Raw genomic sequence first — 25,462 nt, forward strand, 5'->3', positions numbered from 1 at the left:
GAGCTAAATCGCATGGAAGCAATGGTTTGAATGGTAGATAACGATATGGGTTCTAATGTGTATCGATGTGTACGGTTTCCCTGTTCCGCAAAGAATATGGTTTTGTAGTTAGGTGTAGCATGTGTAATATAATGTGTGAAGTGTGAGCATCCACATTTGTCCCATGTCATGATACATTGGCATTGCAAAAAGGCCTCATTTACAGAGGAATCTAGTGATGCATCATGACGCAAGTGTCTTGCATCCCATCTACCAAACCATTTTTCCATATCTTGCATCCAACCGGAACACAAAAATTTGCTTTTCTGCGTCTTTTGGTTCTTTTAGCTTAGTTCCCATGCAATTATAGGAAGTCGATGTGAGGGACTTTTTTGAACCTTAAGCATGTATTCAACAACCCTTTCCATGGCCATGACCTCAATGGGAAGTGATCCCGTCTCAAGGAGGAGGGGGGTATAGGGCGTTTGTTTCTTAACTTGTAGAAACTTTGTAAGAAAATGTTTTTGGACATTTTCAAACTCTTTCTACGTAGATTTAGGGATGCTACTGCCCCATACTTCCACCCCATAGAGAAGCACTGGTGTCACCAAAGAGTCGAAAAGATATTTCTTGAGGACCCAACACTTAATATCTCCAAGATTGCATCTATTCTCAAATACATAGTATGCTCGCCTACCCGCCTCTAAGTGACGTGTAGCACAATCATTCCATCTATGATTTGAAGGAACTTCAAGGTCAAGAGAGAGAGAGAGAGAGAGAATTAGAATTAGAATTAGAATTAGAATTTTTATCGTCTATAAAGAGGCCAAATTTGACCTATGGGACCAAAGTATACATGTCAGCATATCTTGAACGAATTGCACTATATGTCGAGCATGTGAAGAGCAAGTGACATTCATCCTCTACCATGCCTTCATTGCATACTTTACATGTCTTCAAATTCATTACATTTTGATACAATGATGCAACTTCAATACCTAATTTGTGAGATCGAGTGCAAAGTAGTGAAAGGCTCTACAAGCATTACTACTCATATTGGTAATGAGATAAGGTTGGATACGATCAATAGATATTCTTGCTTTATATTGAGACCAACATTCAGGGTTGACATTTGCAATGTAGTATTCTAGCTTTGTCCTCTTAGCATCCTCCCACTTCATCCTTAATGATTCCACCAACCTTTCCTCAATCATTACATACTGCATAACATTGCCCGAAAGCTCTAAAAGATCCTCCACACCCCATCTTCTAAACCATTTCCTTATGTCAACAACCCAACCAGATGAGAGAATCTTACTTTTATGATTCTTTTGTAGTTTACATCCAACATTCCAAGCATGATGTGGTAATCGATGATTCGGCATATTCTTGACTTTTGTAATGTATTTATATACTCTTTGGAGTGCCAATAGTTCTATGGGTCGAACACCCGTTTCCAAGACCATAACCTGGTAAGAAGTAATGCATTTAACTCCTAATTGCCTCCTTAAAATCATCTTTTGAATTTTCTCAATATCGTTCCATGCATTAAGAGAGAGAGAGAGAGAGAGAGAGAGAGAGAGAGAGAGAGAGTTTAGAAGGGTTATGTCTGTGTGTGAGAGAGAGAGAGAGAAAAGAAAGTTTCGAAGGCTTGTGTGTGTGAGGTTGTGTTTAGAAGGGTTGTGAGTGAGTGAGTGAGTGAGTGAGTGAGTGAGTGTGTGTGTGTGCGTGTGCACGCACGTGTGTGTGTGTGTGTGTGTGTGTGTGTGTGTGAGAGAGAGAGAGAGAGAGAGAGAGAGAGAGAGAGAGATGTAGCTCAGTTGGTAAGGTTGCCCAATGGAGACCAGGTGGTCATGGGTTCAACCCCTACATTCCATAGTGGCATCTAGTGAAATAGAGATATATATGAAGTATATAATAGAGAGGTGAGGAAATTGGGTTTCGAACCCAAGACACGGTGTTTGTAGTGTTATCGACTTACCACTAGGGTAAGCTAATTACGATAAAAGAGAGAGAGAGAAATAGATAGATAGATAATTTTAGTGTCCATAGAGAGGCCAATATTGACTTATAAGAAAACCTAAGTACAACAGGGATATTCATACTTTGAAGCACCAAGTCTCGATGTGTGAATAAGGCCTTCTTGATGTTCTCTTTAGTGTGACATTGAAGTCATCACCCCCTCTTAATATATCGTCATAGCTTTCACAAATTGCACTATACGTAGAGCATGTAAAAAGCGAGTGATACTCATCCTTTGATAGCCCTTCTGTGCATACCTTACATGGCTTTATATTTGGCTAAATCTGATTCCATAATGCAACTTCAATACCTAGGTCGTGTGATTGAGTGCAAAGGGGCTCTACAAGAGTTAATACTCGTGTTAGTAATGAGGTGCAAAGAATCAGATATAATTCTGTGTAGTGGAAGAGATGTGTGTTATGTGTGTGTGTGTGTGGAAAGATGAGAGGAGAGGAGAGGAACACAAGATAGATAGATAAGAGAAATGAAGTACTCAAGAAGATGTATATTAACAAAGAGAATATCAAGTACAAAAATATAGCATTATGTTGAGTGATCAAGCTCAACTTACTTTACTTATTTAGTCAACCATGTAACTTCGTAGTTACCTAGATAGAATCTAGTTAGGAGTGTTGACTATAACACCTCAAATAGGACCTTGTACTTAAGGTGGGATATTCTAGATCCTCCGCTCCTAAGTACATTTAATATAGGACTTACACCTTAGTACCTATATTCTACTCACACATGTGCACCTTTGCACATGAGATGTATATATACCTCATTGTGGGTATTTTTGTATCTTGATGATGATAATGCTAATTTAATATAGAGTTAATCATCCCCCATTTTGTGTTGCTCATAAGTGTACTTCCATGCCACACAATGCAAATGAAGTGAGCCCCCTTTACCTTCTATGTCAATTCAATGAGAGGCCTACAACAACCTTGTTCAATATTGATGCTAATTTGATTGTGATCTCTTTCAAGAATTAGGTTGACCTCGGCTATTTGAGCTTTAATATTGCTAGTTCAAGTTGATAGAAACCTGACAAATAACATCGCCATACCCCCAAAAGCCTACATAAACAATGCGTGAATGGAAATAGAAAAAACTTGAGATTCAATAACATGACATGCCATGCAAACAAAGTTAGCCTCCTCTACCTCCCATGTCCAATCAATGAGATGATTGCAAAAACCTTAGTCAATACATACTTGTACTAGTTTGACGATGATTTGTTTCAAGAATTAGGTTGGCCTACACTATCCCAAATTTCACTAGTATTGCTAGGACAAGTTGATAGGTTTTAAGAACATCGAAGCCACCTATCTATATTTACTCTCACAAGGGGTTTGAACACAACCAAGAAAAACCATGATATGTACTCGTTAGAGTTGTGCTCCAAGGCATATCCAAGAAGAATGTTTTCTACAACAAGATTGGCACCAAAAAATCAAGTGTATTATCATGCCAAGCATTAGGTGATCCCTTTTTATTATTGTGATGACCTAAAATAAGTTTCACTCAAGGGGAACCTTAATAACAAAGGCAAAGAGACAATGGTATTCAAATTTTTATGTGTAAGGAGATAATAGCCATGCACTGGAAAAAGCAAGGAACACCAATAGGTACAAAAGATAGATAAATTTAACCAACCCACGAGTATAGGTGTACATACATCACCAAAACTTATGGGTGAGTCTAAATCATGAAAGAAAGTTGAATGGGTAAATATAGGCCAATAAAGACCTTGTAACTATTTGGCAAGTTAATTAAAGAGAAATTACAACCATGTGTTACACAAAGGCAACAACCAGTTTTGGTTTCCCACCCATAGTCAAATCCTCTTGTTGGACATTCAATGTGTTATAACATTATAACCATAGATTGACATATTCGCATTCGTGGGGCCTTCCCTACAAATGCATATGAATGCGAATATGAATACATTTACATATATTTGTTTCCCTTTTGTTTTCAAAACAAAATCGGTTTTTAAAAATGCTGGCCAACCAGCAAACAACAACGAATAGAAGGAAGCCTCACTCTACATCCTGTGCATGATGCTTACACCCTCACCTCCCCTTGCATCCTATTCTTGGTTTGCAAATTAGGATTTAACCCTAACTTCAGTCGGAACCTTAATTTCGAGCATATTTTCTCTTGTCGGCTTGCATCGCCTCCCTTTACATCCTCAACACAATGCCTACATCCTGTTCTCGGCATGCAAAGTCACGGTTTTGTTGAAACCCTATCAACTGAAACCCTAATTAATTAATGCTTTAATGAATTGATTAATTTTTTAGTGAATTAAATAATTTTTATTATATAAATTAAAAACAAATGGTTTTATAATATTATTGGGGCCATTTCTCTCAAATATTACGAATATCATGAATGACGAATATCACTTATGTGTCAATCTATGATTATAACAATAAGTCGATGATCGATAGCCTATTACTATAAAGAGTTTGTGTATCAAATAACAAAGTGATTTTAGTAATATTGTATCCAATAGTTAGTATTAAGAGAAATGTATTCAAGTACTTTTTTTTTCCACAAAAACATATTGCATTAGTATTAAGAAATGACCTAAGGTTTTACATGAAATATGTACATATAACTAATTATCCCTGTTTTTTTACCATGGTTAAATTCTAAGTATCAACTTAAATAAATACTTCATTGTACAGTAAAGCCACTCCACTTTGACAAAAAATTGTTTATAAAATATATCTTTGTCCCATCTAGAATGAAACCTCAAACATTCTAATTCTGCTTCTTGAGTTTGACCATTTATGTTATGCAAAGAACCTCTTAGATTTAGCACAATCTCTATGTAAATCCCAATATTAAATGTTTGAGTAGGCCTTTCTATCATATTTTGAAATTTGGACCACCTTCAAGCACTCACCCTTCCAAATATACCAAATCATAATACAACTAACCAATTGTCTTATTTCAATAGTCGTTATTTGTGGATTTAGGGGTATAGTTGTTTTTTGCATTAGACCATGTCTCGTAGAAAGAACATCCACAATATCCTCTTGGCCAATACAACATTGATTGCCCTTGTACAACCACCCATAATAATGCCTCCCCATGTATACACTGCTTGAGGATATATTGGTATTAATAGGTTTAAGATTCTTTTCCATTTTTCCATTTGTAGTTGGTTCTTCCTTGACCTAACACATAATAGTTTCTTACCAATCTTCACAAAATATTGAAAAAAGCACTTGTTTGATTTGATATTGAAACAACACTTTCCAATAAATTTCACCAAGGTCCCATTTAAACCTAGACACTAGTCTCCATTCAATAATCCAAAACATCCATAAGAGATTCACCTTCCATGTATCTAGATCTCAAACTAGTTTGATCCAACATTTCATACCACCCTCACTTCTTTTGGTAAACAAAAACAAAACAACCGAGTTTCTATGTGTGTGTTTGTAATTTAACCTACCATCATCATGTACATCAAAAGTCATGAAACCTTCTACTTTAGTGTATACTTTTACTCTAATCCAAACATCTAATGGAGTAAGAAATGTGAACAAGTGGTTGACGCAACCTGTGTGCTTTTATAACAATGTGCATGAATGGTGCAATAAATACGGTTGCCCATCCATTCTTGGTTTCTTGATTAAAAATTACCAACAATACACACATTGTTTAGTTGGACCTAGATAAAGGAGGATGTGATGTCGTTTGAGGAGATTGTAAAAGAATAATGTATGCAGAAGCTTGTACAAAAGACACAACCGGCTAGCTAGAGTCCAAACACTAGAAGACAGCTAGGTAAAACACAGAGATGGAGAATACACACAGAGAGAAGATCGAGTTTGCAGACAACAAGAAAAAATTCTATTCAAAATGTTCTCAGTACATACAATGTGCTTAATGAGCACTTTTTATACAAGCCTTGATAGGGGTTGACACAAGTACTGACAAGTACTTTAATGCTCACATAAGAGCATTTGACACTGATTGTACCTAATATTCCCATAACTAAGAATAGGAATAAAGGCCTCTAACGGCACGTCGGCTCTCCCAACCGATCAGGTATGCGGCCTCCAATTGATCTTCCCAACTGATCCTTTAACTGGTCCGACTTCATGTTAGGCTTGTCTCTCAACATTCCTCCTCAAGCTCAACTTGAGGTTACTCTTGTTGCTCTATTGGTTCTTTGCCTCGGCTCCTTCTACCAGCTTGCCTCCTAGCCTGTGCTCCACGACCCGTCCGGTGGACTTTTCTACTCCCAAGGCCCACGAAGGCCTTCTCCTTGCCTCTACGGATTTGGCGCCCTTCGACCCGTTGGCTCCTCCATATCGGCATCGTCTTCGGCTATCTCCTCATTCGTTTGGCCTTCATGTGATTTGGCTTGTCTGAATCATTCCTCTCATCCGAATCGGCTGTCTTCGATTAATCTTCAATCTAGCCTTTGGCTATCTTAGCCCAAGACTTCTCGGCTCTCCCAATGTGTTTGTGTTGAGCGGCAAGCTCAACCGGAGCCGGATCGGCTGAATAAGCCGGAGCCGGTAAGCGAGACGGATCAGGCGAAACGGATCGGTATGACGGTGAGCAACCGAACCGGCAAGGAGTGGAGGCCGGGTGCAATCCATAATCGGCAGTCCAATTGGAAGCCTAGAATAGGATAGACTACTAGGTATCTATAGTCTCGTAGTAAGTGTCAGATGCTCGTGTGAGCATTGAAGTACATGGTACTTCTGTCAGTCCCAAGAGGACTTGTATAAGTAGTGCTACTTAGCACAGTGTGTATACAGAGTCTTGATATAATTTTGAAATTACGTTCTGCTCTCTTTGTCTCTCTGTCTCTCTGTCTCTCTGTCTCTCTGTCTCTGTTGTTCTCTGTTTTACGCTTCCGCAAACACTCACGTTTACATGGTATCAGAGCGCGAGGGTTGAGAACCTCTGCTGCAGACATTTAACTCTTGAGAAGAAAACCCTAACAGGTCGAAAACAGACACAGTAGAAGACATGGATAGAGGAATGGCTACGTCGCTCCCGGTGGAGAAGCTCGACAGGAGCAACTACGTATCCTGGTCTTACAAGATGCACCAGTACCTGCTTGGACACGGGTACTGGAGTTATGTCGAAGGAGCGAATGATGCGGCACCCGACTCGGCACACAAGGACTTCCCGGTATGGGAACAGACGACAAGCAGGGTGATGTACTGCTTCGCGTCTAGTGTCGGCGATCAACTGCTCAGCCACATCTGTGACGCCAAGACACCGAAGGATGCTTGGGGGAACTTGAAAAAGGTTTTCGCCGCAAGCACCACTGCCCGGAAGCTACAACTCAGACAGGAGTTGAGCAATGTTCGACAGAAGAACATGTCCGTGGCAGACTACACGGGCCGGATAAAGGAGATCTGCGACTCGCTCGCCTCTATCAATGTTACCGTAGAGGAAGACGAGATGGTGCAGGTATGTCTCGGAGGCCTGGCGTCCAAGTTCAGAGCGTTCCGGACTGCGGTGTGTACAAGGGAGAATACCCCCTCATTCTTCGACTTACAGTCGATGCTCCTTGTAGAGGAGAACCACGCCGGTGCATCTACCAGTGCATCCCCGGACAGCCGGATGCTGTACATGGGAACGGATCGGCACTGTGGGCGTGGTGGAAGAGGTGGGTCGGCACGCAATGGAGGCGGCCGGCAAGAGCAGGAATGGAGGCACTATGAGTGTGCCGACAACAGTTCCGGGACTTCCACAAGCAGGGGGAGTCAAGGCGGTGCCAGAGGCCGGCAAGACAAATCCGCTACGGAATGCTGGTACTGTGGCAAAAAAGGCCACAGGGAAAGCGAGTGTTGGAGAAAGCGTGCCGATTCAGACAAATCCGGATCCGGCAAGACCAGTAAGGATGGCCGGCAAAACTCGCACTATGTAAACGGATCAGGAGGATCCGGAACCGGAAAGGCCGGTAAGGGGCTAGCCTTGGTGATGAATCACAAGGCAAACTCAATGAAGAAGACCACTTCCGAAAAACGGAGGAAGTGTGGTATGTTGATTCCGGCGCGTCGAACCACATGACGAGCCACAAAGAGTGGTTCTCCTTTCTGGAGAAACCGGATCAACCAGGAGTAGTCGAAACCGGAGACGACACTCCTCACCCAATTGTGCACGTCGGAGAAGTCCCTCTAAGCCACGTCGGACAGAAAGGGAAGCTGATGAACGTATTACACGTTCCGACAATCACGAAGAACCTGGTGTCCGTCGGTCAGATTGTCGACCAGGGGATGTAGGTGCGGTTTACGCACCTCGGGTGCTTCATTGAAGATGAGGGCGAAGTCATTGCGCAAGGGCGCAAAGACGAGAGGATGTTTATCCTCAACACCAATGACATTGGCACCGCTCTGTTCGCGAAACGACAGAAGGTCGAGTCAGACATCGACCTATGGCACAAGCGGATAGGCCACGTCAACTATCGGAGGCTTCAAGACCTGCAAACGAAACAAGTCGTTTTCGGTTTGCCAAAGTTCAGTGGCCGGAGAGCCGAAATTTGTGAAGCCTGCCAACTTGGGAAGCAACACCGGCTTCCATTCCCCACCAAACGGAACTGGAGCCGTAACAAGGTCAATCTCATCCATTCGGATGTGTGGGGACCGGCACAAAGTGTAAGCCTTGGCGGGAGCCGGTACTTCGTTTCCTTCATCGACGACTATACTCGACATACTTGGATCTACCTCATTGAGCGGAAGAGCGAAGTCTTCGACTGTTTCCGGAGCCTCCAGAAGATGGTGGAATGGGAATCGGAGAGGAAGATCAAATGCCTTCGGTCGGATGACGGAAAGGAATATTTTTCCGGCCAATTCACTAGTTATCTGCAACAGAAGGGAATTCGGCGAGAGTTCAGCTGCAGATACACACCGGAGCAAAACGGTGTGGCCGAAAGGAAGAACCGGACACTCGTCGAAGCGGCAAGGACAATGCTGGAGGAGAAGAGCATGCCCCGGTTCTACTGGGCGGAGGCGGTCCAGACGGCCGTCTACATACAAAACCGCATTGGTGACAAGGTGTCAGCTCATGAGCTGTATTTCGGGCGCAAGCCGAACTTAAGACACCTTCGGATATTCGGCAGCCTAGCGTATGTGCATTTGCCGGATCAGAAGCGGAGGAAGCTGGATGCAAAATCGGAAAAATGCATCCTAGTCGGCTATGCTCAAGAGCAAAAGGGGTATAAGTGCTATAACCCCCGGACGAAGGAAGCCCGAGTTAGCCGGGATGTCGAGTTCGATGAATCGGCATCTTGGTACTCCGTACCGACTCCGACTTTCGATCCCGACCGAATGCCGGAAGATCAGGCCAGTGAGCCTGAATTAGCCTTGGAAGAGGATGATGAAGCCGGGACTCAAGATGAGAGTCCGGAATCGTTGCGGTTGAGTGGACCGAACGAGCGACTGAGTCGGTTGGACCAGTCAGATGAAGAGACGGCAAGTGGTGGAGACTCTGCCGTGCTCTCCCCGCGCAAGGAACTGAGGAAACGGTTCACGCGCAAAGAGAAGGGGAAGAGGAAGATGCCGGAATTCGAAACCGGCAACGATCAGTCGGATCGGTGCGTATCCGACTCCAGAAAGGAGAAAGGCAGATCTTCGGCAACGAAGACCGAACTGGCCAAGAAGGGCCTCAAATCAGGTGACGGTGCGTTGCGCCGATCAACCCGCCAGAAGGATCCCGTCATACGGTACGGGTACAATGAATACACGGTGCATCATTATGCGTACATGACTAAGGTGACAGAAGTGCGTGAGTCGGAGAGCTACGCAGAAGCGGCAAAAGACGCAAATTGGCGTGCCGCTATGGACGAAGAAATGCAGGCACTCGATGCCAACGAAACTTGGGACCTAGTTGATCCTCCCCGTCACTGTAAACCGATCAGATGCAAGTGGGTGTACAAGGTCAAGTACAATGCCGACGGTTCTGTTAACCGGTACAAAGCCCGGTTAGTGGCGAAGGGATACGCGCAGACCCACGGAATCGACTACGACGAGACCTTCGCTCCTGTGGCGAAGATGACGACGGTTTGTGTGGTACTGGCGGTTGCTGCGGCAAGGGGGTGGCATCTTCACCAGATGGATGTGAAGAACGCCTTCCTTCAAGGAGAGCTTGAAGAAGAAGTCTTTATGACTCAGCCCCCCGGATTTCAATCGGAGATGAACAAATCGGCGGTATGCCGACTGAAGAAGTCGCTTTATGGCTTGAAGCAAGCCCCCCGAGCTTGGAATGCGAAGATCACGCACCGGTTGCGTAATCTGGGGTTTGCTGTCTCTAAGTCGGACTCTTCGTTGTTCATCCGGCAAGGCTCTGACGGTCCGGTATGTATACTCTTGTATGTGGATGATTTAGTCATCACCGGACCAGGTCTTCCCGAATTCAACCGCGTCAAGTCCCAGTTGTCGGACGCATTCAAAATGAAGGACCTGGGGGACCTTCATTATTTTCTTGGGATCGAAGTGATTCGGACCCCTGACGGCATATTGCTCTCACAACGACATTACGTGTTGAATATGCTGTATAAGTTCGGCATGACGGATTGCCGACCTGTCTCCACACCCCTGGACTGGAACCAGAAGCTCCCTCCCAACTCCGGACCGGCCTGCAATGAGAAACGGTTCCGACAGGTTGTCGGAAGCCCGATCTACTTAACCATCACCCGACCCGACATTAGCTATCCGGTCGGCATGGTAAGTCAGTTCATGCAGAAGCCGACCGTGGAGCACCTTCAGTGCGCGCAACGAATATTACAGTATGTCAGCGGCACTAAAGACCGGGGTCTGCTATACCGGCGAGGTATACCCGAAGAGCTTGTCGGTTACACAGATGCTGACTGGGCCGGCGATGCGTCTGATCGCCGCTCCACTTCCGGATACATGTTCTCCATAAGTAGCGTGGCCGTTGCGTCGAGCAGCAAGAAGCAGCCCACAATGGCTTTGTCAAGCACTGAGGCTGAGTACCGGGCCGCTACCATTGCCACTTGTGAAGCCATCTGGCTTCGGCGACTGCTGCGAGACTTGCGGATCGAGGTGCCGACCCCGATCCCGATTTACTGCGATAACATGAGCAGCCTGCAACTCGCCAGGAACCCTGTGTTCCATGCTCGCACAAAGCACATCGAGGTGCACTACCACTTCGTGCGTGAGCGGGTCCTGAGCGGTGAAGTTGACCTACGGTATGTTCATACAGATCGGCAAGTTGCCGACATCTTCACCAAACCGCTCGGATCGGACAAGTTGCAGCACTTTACCGACATGCTTGGTATTCAGCATCTCGACGTGCCGCACTTGAGGGGGAGAAGCAAGGGCAAAGTCTCTACCGGTACTGACCATGAGGCGGAGTCAAATGAAGAATTCGATTTCGGTTCATCGGCTGAAGAAGCCGAGGGAAGCATGGAGAAGGCCAAGACTCGGAAGTGGTCCGATGTGGTGAGAGGCCTGAAGCCGGAAGTCGAATTGGAGTGTACCGATTCGGACAAGAGCTGGAACGAGTCGGAGACAGCTGACTCGGATCAACAGATGGATCCGGATGAGTCGGATCGACTGAAGGCCAAGGGGACATGGACACAGCGGAAGTCGATGCCATCGTGGGAGAACCGACGGATCGGCAAGCGCCGGAGTCACAGTAACGTGAGTGCTGAGATGGGCCTATTGAGCAGATATGCCGACCGAGAGGGTCGAGGCGCGCAGAACCAAAGGGGTTGCGGCAAACGGGACCGGACCGGACGAGGAGCGCGAGCAAGGCGGAGTGACGCCAGGAGGAGTCGGTTGAAAGAACCGACTGCCACAGAGGTCGACACTACGACCCCACCTCAGGTTGAGCTTGAGGGGGAGTGTTGAGCGGCAAGCTCAACCGGAGCCGGATCGGCTGAATAAGCCGGAGCCGGTAAGCGAGACGGATCGGGCGAAACGGATCGGTATGACGGTGAGCAACCGAACCGGCAAGCAGTGGAGGCCGGGTGCAATCCGTAATCGGCAGTCCAATTGGAAGCCTAGAATAGGATAGACTACTAGGTATCTATAGTCTCGTAGTAAGTGTCAGATGCTCGTGTGAGCATTGAAGTACATGGTACTTCTGTCAGTCCCAAGAGGACTTGTATAAGTAGTGCTACTTAGCACAGTGTGTATACAGAGTCTTGATATAATTTTGAAATTACGTTCTGCTCTCTTTGTCTCTCTGTCTCTCTGTCTCTCTGTCTCTCTGTCTGTCTCTCTCTCTCTGTTGTTCTCTGTTTTACGCTTCCGCAAACACTCACGTTTACAGTTTGGCTGGCTCAGGCTCGACCATTCCGCTACTCCTGTCCGATCTCCTTTGGTCGGCGGGTCCTTCTGTTGGCATAAAAGGCCGACTCCTTCCACTTTGTATCCTAATGTGAACATGTCCAAATAGTTAGGGCTTAGTATATAAGCAATAACCTAATGTTGTAACATGAGCTGCTCTTGATCATCTTGTATATTGTGAGTCTCTAAGAGAGAGAAAACATAGAATAACAAGAATCACCATTGAAGCTTAACTTCTTGTCTATCTACTCTTGCCACATATATGTGTATGTTGTTTACTATGCATAACCGACAGGTCCTCAAATGTTCTTCCGCCCATATCAACTCACAACTGGTATTAGAGCGACCTGTTGTTCAGCGGCAACGAAACAACAAAAAGAACTTAAGGAAATGACCAAGTCGGTAAAAAAATCTCACTTTCAAAACAGAATATGGCGTCAACATTCGGTATAGGAGTTGAATTCCAAAAGTTCGATGGCAAAAACTTTGCCCTATAGAAGAAAATGATGCAGGATGTGCTGATCATTAGAAGACAAGTCAAAGCTATTCAACATGATGAAAAACCCGCTATGATGTCAGCTGAAGAGTGGAGATCATTAGACGAAATTGCGCGCTCCACCATCCAAATGCATTTGGCCAAGAATGTCTCCTTCAACATGGCTAAGGAGACAACAACCTTCTCGTTATGGGAGAAGTCGCAAGCAGTGTAAGAAAAGAAGTCCTTGTCAAAACTCATATTGATTTGACAACTATTCAATATGAAGATGAGTGAGTCGGATCCTGCAACCTCCCACATCGACACACCTTCAAGCAGGTGTTGTTTGAACTCTCCTCCCAAGCGATTAACTTCGAAGAAGAAGTTAAAGCCCTTGCCCTCCTATTGAGCTTGCCAGTGAGTTGGGAGGTATTCTACACGATATTCGCCAATAACTATCCGATCCTAAATCTAGATGAGACGATCGGCCAAATCCTCATCGAGGATATTCGACGAAAATCGATGAGACTCACCATCAACGAATCGGTAGAAGCAAACCACTCGACTGACCGAGTCGATCGAAAGAAGAAGCCAACAAAATTGGTCGGAATACCAATCGGTCAAGAACAAGGGGAAACCGATAGCGGTCGAAGTCGAGAAATAGCTGACCAGACGATTTCTATACTCATTATAGAAAAGCTGGTCACAATGTTTTCTGACAACTGGTCAATCATGAGAAAGGAGAGTGGTCAGTGATCCGAGCGGAATCGAAGACGAACCGACTCGAACCACTCTCCTGTTGACAACCAAGTCAATGTTGCCGACACCCGATCGGGAGAAATCCTCTCCTTAGAGGACTCGGTGATTGGAGAAGTCCTCTACAATGCACAAGATGCACATATGTGGTTGCTGGACTCTGGCGCCACATTTCTTGTAACCTCAAACATCGAATGGTTTTCGAACTATTCGGTCAGCGCCAATGGCACAATCCAACTAGGTAATGGGCAGGAGTGCAGAATCGCAAGAATTGGTGAAGTACCAATTCAACTGTCAAATGGCAACGCGATAGTCCTGCACCAAGTTCGGCATGTACCCACATTGAAAAGGAGTCTGGTCTCCATCAATATGTTACTTGAAGAAGGGTACATAACAACTTTGAGCGAGTTGACATGGATGATCAACCGTGGAAACCTCAAAATTGGAAGTGGACACATGTACAACAACTTGTACCCAATGATGGCGATCAATCCAGAAGGGGTCGTGAATGTAACCGAACCCCATCTACATCTAATCGGCTTTACACCTTTTGGTACGTCAACTAGGTCCCAAGTTCATTGTCCGTTAAAGCGCGCATCTCTTCCTCCATCGCAGCACGCCAATTGGTGTCTTTCTCCGCTTCTGCGTAGCTCTTTGGCTCACGCACTTCCGCCACTCGTGTCATGTATGCGTAATGGTGCGCCATCTATTCATTGTACCCACACCTCTTTACAGGGTTCTTCAGGCGGGTAGATTGGCGTAATTCGTGATTACCCGATTTCACGACCTTTTCGGTCGATTTCAACCCCTTCCGTGGAGGTTCCTTCTCGATTGGCCCGAAATCAGATTCACTCCGATCTGACTCAACACTGCCGAAATCGTACTCCGACATTTTCTTCTTCCTTTTTTCTTTACGCGTAAACCGTGTCCTCGGTTCTTTACGCGGGGACAACATGGCCGAGTCTCCACTACTCGCCGACTCTTCATTTGGTTGGCCATCTCGGCTCAACCCCTCATTCGGTCCACTTAGCCGAAATGAGATCAGACTCTCTGTCAGAGCTCCGATTTCCTCATCTTGCGAAGGTAGCTCGGCCTTGTTGACCTCTTCTTCAGAGTTCGTAATGTAGTCTTGAGGTGTTGGAGGTGAAGGCAAGTACCACGAAGCAGACTCATCGAACACGACATCACGGCTTACGTGAGCTTCCTTCGTTCGGGGATTATAGCACATATACCCCTTTTGTTCATCTGAATAGCCGACTAAAATGCACTTTTTGGCTTTGGCGTCCAACTTTCTCCGTTTCTCCTTCGGCACATGCACGTACGCGAGGCTGCCGAACATCCTCAAGTGGGCCAAGTTCGGCTTCTTGTCGTAATACAACTCATGTGGTGACACTCCTCCATTAGCAGAGGTTCGATTATGCAAATAAACAGCCGTCCTTATGACTTCAACCGTCCTTACGACTTCGGCATATGCTTCTCTTCAAGCATTGCCTTGACGGCTTCTTCGATCGTTCGATTCTTCCACTCGGTTACGCCGTTCTGCTCCGGTGTATAACTACACGAGACTTCATGTCAAATTCCCTCCTTCTGTAGATAACTCATGAACTGGTCGGAGAAGTACTCCTTCCCGCCATCGGACCATAGGCACTTGATCTTACGCCCTGTTTCCCTTTCTGCAAGGTTTTTCACCTTCAGGAACCACGCGAAAACTTTGCTCTTTTTCGTGATCAAGCACACCCAAGTGTGCCGAGTGAAGTCATCGATGAAGGTTATGAAGTAACGGTTTCCACCGAGACTCACATTCTGTGCCGGTCCCCACACATCTAAATGGATCAAATCCAGCGGATTTCGACTATGATTATGCTCATTGGGGAATGGAAGTCGGTGCTGCTTCCCTAGTTGGCAGGCTTTTCAGACATGGCCATCTTGGCCACGAAATTTTGGCAGACCGAAAACAATGTTCTTCGTCTGCATTTCACGAAGCCGTGGGAAGTTAACGTGACCGAACTGCTTGTGCCAGAGGTCAATGTCTGATTCGACCTTCTGTCTTTTCGTGAACAACGCGGTTTCGGCTTGATTGGTGTTGAGGATAAACATCCTCCCTTCACGACGCCCTTGCGCAATAACTTTGCCTTCCGCCCAAGGTGCGTGAATCGAACTTGCAACCCCTGGTCGACGATCTGTTCGAACGACACCAGGTTCTTGGTTATTGTTGGGACATGCAACACGTTCCTAAGTTTCCCTTTCTGCCCAACATGGCTGAGAGGAACTTCTTCGACATATTCGATGGTATGCGGAGTGTCGTCTCCTGTTTCGATCAGTCCTTGTTTTTCCGGTTTCTCCAAGTACGAGAACCATTCCTCATGACTCATCATATGATTTGATGCTCCAGATTCAACATACCACACCTCGCTCGAATTCTAGGTGTTCACGACCATCGAATTGGCCTTGTGCTTAATTATGAAGGCTAGGCCTGATCCATTTCCGGCTCGTTTGGAGCCTTCAGTGTAGTGCGATTTCTGACGCCTTCCCGTGTCTCTTCCGCTCGATTCGGCTTTGTCTGAATCGGCTCTCTTCTTCTAGCACTCGCTCTCCCGTGGCCTTTCTTGCCACAATACCAACATTCCGTTGCGGCCTTCTCTTGCCGGTTTCGGGCTCCGCTGTGACTCCCCTTGCTTCCGGAGGGTTCGGAATTGCTTCCGGCATTTCGATTATGCCGCATGTTCTACTCTTTTCGGCCACCTCCAATGCGCGCCGTTCCTCCTCATCCACCACGACCACGGGGCCTATCTTTCTCCGTGTACATCATCTTGTTGTTGGTGTGTGTACTCGTCGACGCACTTGCGTGATTTTCCTCTACGAGCAACATCGACTGAAGCTCGAAGAACGAAGGCGTAATCTCCCTTCTGCAGACCGCTGTCCAGAACGCTCTGAACTTTGACGCTAACCCACCAAGGCAAACCTGCACCATTTCTTCGTCCTCTACGTTCACGTTGACGGAGGCGAGAGAGTCACAAATCTCCTTGATTCGGGTTGTGTAATCGGCCACATACAGATCTTTTTGTTGGACATTGTTGAGCTCCTATCTGAGTTGCAGCTTCCTGGCCATTGTGCTAGCGGCGAAAATCCTCTTGAGATTCGCCCACACTTCCTTTGGCATCTTAGCATCCCGAATGTAGCTCAAGATCTGGTTGCTCACACAGGACGCGAAGCTATAAAGAACTCTGCTTGCCGCTTGTTCCCAAGCCGAAAAATCTCTGTGTGTCGATTCAGGTGCTTTATCATTAGCTCCTTCGACATAACTCCAGTAACCATGACCAAGCAGGTACTGGTGCATTTGTATGATCAAGATGCGTAGTTGCTCCTATCGAGCTTCTCAGTCGGTAGCGAGCTTCCTATTTCTTTGTCCATATTGCTGTCTTATCCTTTCTGAAAACGACGACTTAACTTTGTATTATTGCATGCTTTTCTGGCGGCTGGAGAGGAGTCTCAACCCTCGCGCTCTGATACCATGTAAAAGAATACGTGTGCGGAAGCGTATGTGTAAGAACATAGAGTACACGGTTTGGTAGTACGATAGTTCGGCAAAAACGCAGAAATCACACACAGAGAGAGAGAGAGTAGAAAACGTAACTATATTAAACAATTCTTTGTATGTTCTCTATGTACATACTTCATGCTCAGTGAGCACCTTTTATACAAGCATTGACTATTGGGCTGACACAAGTACTTACAGTACTTGGCCGCTCATAAATGAGCATCCTACACTTACTCCCAAAATTATTCCTTACGAGGAATAACACTCTAACGGCCTCTCGGTTTAAACACCGCCATGGCCATATTTTGCGTACGGTTTTACACACCCAGTCTATGCACTGTGTTACGCACCCAATGTTGAGGTTGTCTCTCAACACTTCAACCCAATATGATTTCGACAGGTTCTTTTTGTTCATCATTGCTCTCGCCACCTCCAATATATGCCAATTTTTTAGTTCGGCTACTCCATTTTGCTAAGGTGTGTGTTGGCACGAGAATTCTCGGAAAATTCCTTCCTTTTGGAGGTACGTTGTAAATTCGTCCGAGAAATATTCCTTGCTCCCATCCGATCAAAGGCATTCAACATGCCGACCGATTGCCCTTTCGACTTCATTCTTGAACTTTTGGAAGCGTCCGAACACTTCACTCTTTTACCGCATAAGGTAAATCCAGGTATGCTTGGAGAAGTCGTCGATCAACGTCACGTAGGAACGACAAACACCAAATGTTGCCGTCTGGGCCGGTCCCCATACATCTGAATGAACTACATCCAGGGTTCCTTTGCTCACGTTCCTCTGTTTCGGGAACGGTTGTCGATGTTGTTTGCTGAATTGAGAGGCTTCACATACACCTGTCATCTCCTTCTCGGTAAAGGTCAAGAGTTCGATAATGACTCCTTTCGACTGCATCCCTTTAAATTTTTGGAAATTGATGTGGCTGATTTGTTTGTGCCACAACTCTATATCGGTGTCAGCTTTCCGACCCTTGGCATACATTGCCGATTTCATCTCATGAGAGTCGAGGATGAACATTCAGCCTTCTCTTTGACCACGAGCGATAATTCGGCCTTCCATTTCAATGAAGCACCCTCTATCGTTGAATCGAACTTGCATGCCTTGTTCCATGATCTGGCCAATCGAGACCAGATTCTTCGTTATTGTCGGAACATGCAAGACATTTTTGATGTAGGTCTCATTGCCTTCTTTGCTGAATGGGACATTGTCGACATGCTGAATGGGGTGTATTGTGTCATCCTCGGTTTCAACATAGCCGAATTGATCAGGTTTTTAGAGTTCTCGAAACCAATCTGCATGGGACATCGTATGATTTGATGTACCCGAATCAACAAATGAAACATCTTCGGAACTAGAGATGTTGGTCAAGCACGATTCCGTCATCGAGTTCGCTTTGTGTCACATCAAGAACATTCTGCCAATCGATTGTCATAGACGGAATTCGATGCGTAATTAGTGAGTTGTCGACTTGTGAATGTTTTCTCACTTTTGGTTTTCCGACACTCTGCCTCGTAGTGGCCAAATTTTCCACAATATTCGCACTGAACGGAGTTGTTATGTCGGCTGGGTTGAGGGGTCCGGAATGATTGCTCCCCCTTCTACTTGAGGCTCCGCCTCGTGAGTTTGTGGCTTCGTGCCAGTAGTAGAAGTTGTGCTCATGGAACTGCCCTTAGTTGTGTTGGACTTGACTGAGTCGGCCTCTTCTGCCACGACCTTGATCTCTTCCTTCATCCGAGTTCGAATAGAGCATTTGTCCCTCTTGCACATTGCTCCTTGATCGGACACGATTCTCTTCGACTAGTAACATTAACTGAAGATCGAAGGAGGGAGGATCCTCTCTCGCGAGAACGGCCGACCTTATAGCGTCGAACCGAGGTGCCAAGCCTCTGAGGCATATCGACACCATTTCATTGTCGTCAATGCTGACATTGAACAACTCGAGGGCGTCGCACAACTCCTTGATCTTCAAGGAGTAGTTGCTGATTGACATGTCTCTCTGTTGAATGTTGTTCAACTCCCAGAGTTGAAGTTTGCGAGCAATCGTATTGTCCGCGAAGATTTTCTTGAGGTTCCCCAATGCCTCCTTCGGCGTTTTTGCCTCTCAAATGTAGCAAAGCATGTGATTGTTGGGCGCCCTAGATGACCAAGTGGGAAAGGTCGAGAAGGAGAAAAGACAATGGAACGGTTATGGCAGAGTGAAGAAGATGAGTGGGGCCGTAGCGTAATGAAGAGGTAATAACAGCCGTAACATAGGGACAACCAAAGCGTAATTAATATTTAAAGAAAAAGTAACTGTTCACGCGCCGAGCGTAACCGCCCATGACCCTGTATATAAAGGGCATGGAAACACTTGTAAAGAGCTAGCGATAATTTTGTATCCTATAGTTTTTGTTTGCTTGACTCTCTGTGTTCTCGTAACTCTTCGTATCTGTTTCATGTAGAGTTTATTCTCTGTGCACACTATTGCGTAAGAAGTCGGTTGTAGCCGTCTCCTTAATCTCCACGACTAAGTTAACAGTTACAAGCTCAGTGTATAGTCCCCCGTATCACGGTTATGACGTACTCTCCCATCCTTGAACCATGATTCCCTTGAGCTGAACCTCAAAGGACTAAGGATCCGGCACTGTCACCTTAACCGGTAACACTTTTGGCATGCATGGTGGGACACAGGGAGCTCGCCATTAAAGATCGACTTTGTCAAAGTACACAAGGATCTCACCATAGTTCAGAATGGAGCGAAGGATATGGTTTGTAAGGACAAGACCGCGAAGAAGGCTGAAAAGTATGCCAAGCAACAACTTGAGGAAGCCCAAAAGACAATCGCAAAATTGGAGCACCGCCTACAAGAAGCCACAACCTCAACCACCACCGTAGCCTCCCCCATACCTAAACTACAAAAACTCCATGAGGAGGTCGAAACTCAGACAACGATAGTGGCTAAAGTGAAAAAAGCGACGGAAATCACCGAAATGGAAATCGAGAGACTCTACTCTGAACTCTGACAATCGTCGGATTGTGAGATAGATATTTGGGCTAAGGGATGAAAAGCCATGAAGAAGATCCAAGAAAAATTAGACGCCAAAATCATGGCTCACACAAAGATGACCGAAGAGCTCAATAAACAAAAGGAAGAACTCGGTCGATCTGAAGGGATCATCGTGGCACTACGAGAGGCCGCGCAAAAAAAATGCCAATGATATGACGAGAAAATCGAGATCGAGCGACAAATGACGAGAGAAGTCGAAGTGCAATTAAACAATGAAATGGGTTGACTTGAAGAACTGCACGATAAAGAATCGAAGCTGTGGCAGGAGGTAAAATCATGGTATGAAGAGAATGCCGCCTCCAAATGCAAGCAAAATTTCAAACCTCAAGACGGCTCTCGAGGAGATGCAAACGTGCACAGAGATGAACACGGAGCACATAAAGATCCTCCTAGCAACAACACGCGAAAGATTTACGCACCAACTTCAAGCGATGTTGAACAGAGGATGGGCCGAATGGGCAAAGCATGCCGCAAAGCTTCACAGATTCTGGGCCGACCAGGAGAATCAGTAGAAAGATGGTAAGGGCTTCTACAAACTTAACGAAGAAAGCATTGCCATTGTTCGTGAAGACCTTATGCAAGATTATCAAGCCCTAACCGATCGCCACTCTGAGGAGATCGCACAATTCCTAGAGGAGTTTGGAGATAGTCAGCTCGACACCTCTCTCCAACTCCTAGCATTCAAAAACGAGCAAAGGAAGGTAGATGAAGGAAATAGAGCGGCCACCATCATACTCCCCGACAGTGACTCTGGGTAGCACACAACAGAAGGACCACAACACCTAGAAGAAGAAATCCCGGAGGTCACCACGGTGCTGAACCCACCCTTGGATGCATACCCAGATTCCATCGGCGCCACAATGGTAGATACGGCTGAAGGCCCTATGCAAGGTACACCGCATGAAGAGCCAACACGAGAAGCCACACATGTGGAAGAAGGGCCGCAAGCAAAACAGACACCAACCACCGAACTAGTAGAAGAAGGCCCACAAGAAGATCAAATGTAAGAGGCTGAACTGGAGCCAACTGAACCCATTGGCCCACCCGCGCTAGAATCGATGAAATATACAAGCCCCCCCGAACCTGAGCAAACAAAGCCTACCAGCTCCCTGGAACTCGCGCCTACGACGCAACCCACGACACCACCCAAAACAACCCCCGTAGTTCCCACAGAGATAGACCATCTAGAGCTGAACATCATGGACATCTTCGATGATGATGAAGGTCTTCTGTGGGTTCGACCGTGCCGGCACTGTCCCATAGGCGTGCCATGTGTTAGCTGCCTTGTACGGCCAAGTGGGAAAGCTCGAGAAGGAGAAAAGACAAAGGGATGGTTATGGCAGAGCGAAGAAGATGGGTGGGGTCGTAGAGTAATGAAGAGGGAGTAATAGTTGTAGCGTAAGGACAACCAAAGCGTAATTAATATTTAAAAAAAAAGTAACAATTCACGCGCTGAGTGTAACCACCCATGACCCTGTGTATAAAGAGCATGGAAAAACTTGTAAAGAGCTAGCGATAATTTTTGTTTGCCTGACTCTCTGTGTTCTCGTAACTCTTCGTATCTATTTCTGTCGAGTTTATTCTATGTGTTGAGTCTTATACGTTGTGTACGCTATTGCATAAGAAGTCGGTTGTAGCCGTCTTCCTAATCTCCACAGTCTCCATGACTAAGTTAACACTCACAAGCTTAGTGTATTGTCACCCGTATCACGGTTACGATGTACTCTCCCATCCCTGAACCACGATTCCCTTGAGCTGAACCCCGAAGGACCGAGGATCCGGCACCGTGTCACCCTAACCGATAATAGTGATCATGTACGCATGATGCAAGGTAGTACAGAACACGGCTCGTAGCCTGCTCATAAGCTGGGTAGTCGGCGTGTGTCAGGTTGGGTTGGGTTGCATTTCTTGCACTCCTTCGATGTAGCCCCAATAGCCTTGGCTGATAAGGTATTGGTGCATCTTGAACTCCCAAGCTGCACAATTGTTTCTGTCAAGCTTCTCGGTAGGAAGAGCGATTCCCATCTGAGGTTCATTGTCAAACTTCTTTTTCTTCTCTTTGATACAAACTGTGTAGGTTGTTGCTACAGTGATCAGCCGGTTCTTTCCGAACACGGGCTTGGGCACAACACACGTAAAGGTGATGGGCTTGGATCAAGCTACCAAGCGCTCTGATACCATGTAAAGAATCGAGAGTGATTCTATGCAGCAAATGAACTCTGTGTGTGTGTGTGTGTGTGAGAGAGAGAGAGAGAGAGAGAGAGAGAGAGAGAGAGAGAGAGAGAGAGAGAGAGTAAGAGAGAGAGAGAGTAAGAGAGAGAGAGAGAGCTAAAGGTTATAGAAAAATAGAAAGTTGTATTACTGTAACAAGGAAACAAGAATGACCAACACAGTTACAAATAAGGTGGGAAGGTGCCCACCTCTTAACGAAAGGGAGGTGGAGACATAACTACATTGAATATGTGTCATAGAATTATACGATTCTATGACACACTAGTTACTATAGTAGGTGATGGGATGTTCACACACTATGGAAGTTGAGTTTGATTCTCAACATTAGATAATAATAATAACTGAAATATTTGTAAATAGCCCATACTATGTTGAGGTATAAATACCTCTAGGAAAAAAACTTTAGTTGTGTTGAATAGTAGATGCAGAATAGAGTTTTGGTAGTAGAATAGAAGTATTGTATAGAGGGTAACTAAGAGAGAAGATAGAGTTTGAGCGATACCAAGAGCTTGTGTGGCTGATACACTATGTATAGACAAAGTGTTGTAACCTGTTTTCTTTCTCTGTATATTTGTTGTATAGTGGAAGATATATTCTCTCGTGATTTTCCCCGTTTAGGGTTTCCAAGTAAAACCTGTGTACTATGTGTATTTGTTGTTTTTCGCGTTCTGCTTGTACATTTCAACATATCTTTCTCGTAGATATACGATCCCATCTCATCATGTCCAAGGCGAGTTTGAATGCTGGAATCGTTTTTGCTTTTCCCTTCCCTTTAGAGTTCCAGCTCTCCGGTGTCTTTGATGGTCTGGTTGCATCATCTGTGCGTCATCTCTTCTCATCTACGTACACCTCATGCAATTGACATAAAGTGTGCGTGTATGCTATTCTTATTTATGGGCCATTCCCATCCCATAGCTTCCTGGATTCCTTCTGTGGTGCTCCGGATTTCATCAAAGTTGGCTCAATTTGAGATTTCTAGTACTTCCGGCCAAAAAGATGTTTTTGCTCCACATGATGCACCCACATGTATTCCCGCAGTTGTCACATAATTGCTTTTTGCCGCTATCTCCTCCTCTAGGACTTTCTTCATGCCACCCTTTCGGAAGTTTGGCCAGAGTGGATTCCAAGAATCCATTGAATGTATCCGATTTCCTTCATAGTAGATAAGATCACGCCGTAGAGCCTCCTTGTACTCACTACAATCCTTTTGATCAGGTTCGGTGCTATTGCACAATATGCACCGCTTGTCCATATACTTGGAACTTGTGGGATGTTCTTCCGATTTCTTCACCTTGGAAATTTTGAGATTCTCCATCTCCTTTAGCAACTGCTCCACCATGGTTGCATCAATTCTCTTATCGACAAACATAACCACCTTGTCCGATGCGAGGATAGCTTGATCTCTCATGGACAACCTCCCAAATCGACTCTTGAACTCTGAGAACACTTCGAGAACTTTCAACCCCTTTTTTGGTGTTTCCACCCAATCTTTGTATCCCCTTCGCATTGCCTTGGAGGAGTCTTCAATAGTGTATGTCGTTTTTGTTGAGATACAAGCTCAACATTGGGTGTGTAAACCGGGTGCGCAACGAGAGGCCGTGCGTAAACCGGGAGGCCGTTGGATAGATATTCTGCGGAGGAATATATTTTGGGAGTTAGTGTAGGGTCTCATTGATGAGCATTGAAGTACGTTTAAGTACTTCTGTTAGTTCGTATGGACCTGTATAGAAGAGAGCACTCCTGTGTACAACGTTTTAGAGTAATGTTTTGGAATAGAGTTTTCTGTGTTTTGCTCTCTCTGTCTCTCCCGAGTACGTTGTGTTGATTAAGATTGTTGTGATATCAAGCTCAACTAGTTTAATCTAGTTAGTCAACACATGTAACTTAGTAGTTACCTAGATCGAATCTAGTTAATGTGTTGACCTTAAGCCTTTAAATAGGACCTTGTACTTAAGTGGGATATTCTAGATCCTCCACTCCTTAGTACATTTATTGTAGGACTTACACATAAGTACCTATGTTCTACCCACACATGTGCACCTTTGCACATGGGTTGTATATATACCTCATTGTGGGTATTTTTGTATGTTGATGACACTTTTCAATATAGTCAATCATCCCCCATTTATCTTCGTGCTCATAAGTGTAACTTCCTCTCTCTCTCTCTCTCTCTCTTCCTCTCACACACTGTCACGTGCATATCATACTAATCTTCCGCTGCTTAACGTAACCATATAATTAGTCTCTAATTAACCCTAGTTAATTACCTAATTACTTAACAAAGATTTTCATTAAGCCTCTCTTGTCTCTTGTCTTTTGTATGTTGTTACCCGGCTGTGTCTTTTAAGCTTCCACACGTATTCTTTTTCATGGTATCAGAGCACGAGGGTTGAGATCCTCTACTGCCGACAAACAAACAAACTGTTGAGCGAGCAAGCTACACCGGATCCGGATCGGTATCCGGAACTAGGAGCCGGATCGGAGATCTATATCGGATTTAAACCGGTAGGCCGTTAGAGGCCTACAGATCCAGTCTAGTACGTAGGTATATTTTTGGGAGTTAGCGTCAGTCGCTCGTATGAGCATTGAAGTACCTGTCAGTCCTTTATGGACTTGTATAAAAGTGCTCTCTTAGCACATTCTATGTAGAGAATATTGAGAGTATTTTTGAATAGAGTTTACGTTCTCTCTCTCTCTCTCTCTCTCTCTCTCTCTCTCTTGTGTACGCGTACTCTCTTTGTGTGTTAATTTTATTCTCATCTTCTATTGCTATCCGGTTGAGCCGGTTTGTCGAACGCTTCCGCACGTTTACTTTGACATGGTATCAGAGCGCGAGGGTTGAGAACCTTTGCAGCCGACAGATGCTTTCGAAGACAAACCCCAATACCCGGTAAGGACAGACAGAGAAAGATATGGACAAAGGTATGGCGAGTTCACTTCCCACAGAGAAGCTCGACCGTAGCAACTATGCGTCCTGGTCATATAAAATGCACCAGTACCTGCTCGGGCATGGATATTGGAGCTAAGTGGAAGGAACCAACGAGGTAGTGCCGGAGCCAACACACAAGGACTTCCCGGCATGGGAGCAAGGAGTGAG

This window comes from Azolla caroliniana, unplaced genomic scaffold (genome assembly GCF_043228905.1).
Source record: "Azolla caroliniana isolate FFs.n. ecotype wild unplaced genomic scaffold, voAzoCaro1.0.p SCAF_14, whole genome shotgun sequence".
NCBI lineage: Eukaryota > Viridiplantae > Streptophyta > Polypodiopsida > Salviniales > Salviniaceae > Azolla > Azolla caroliniana.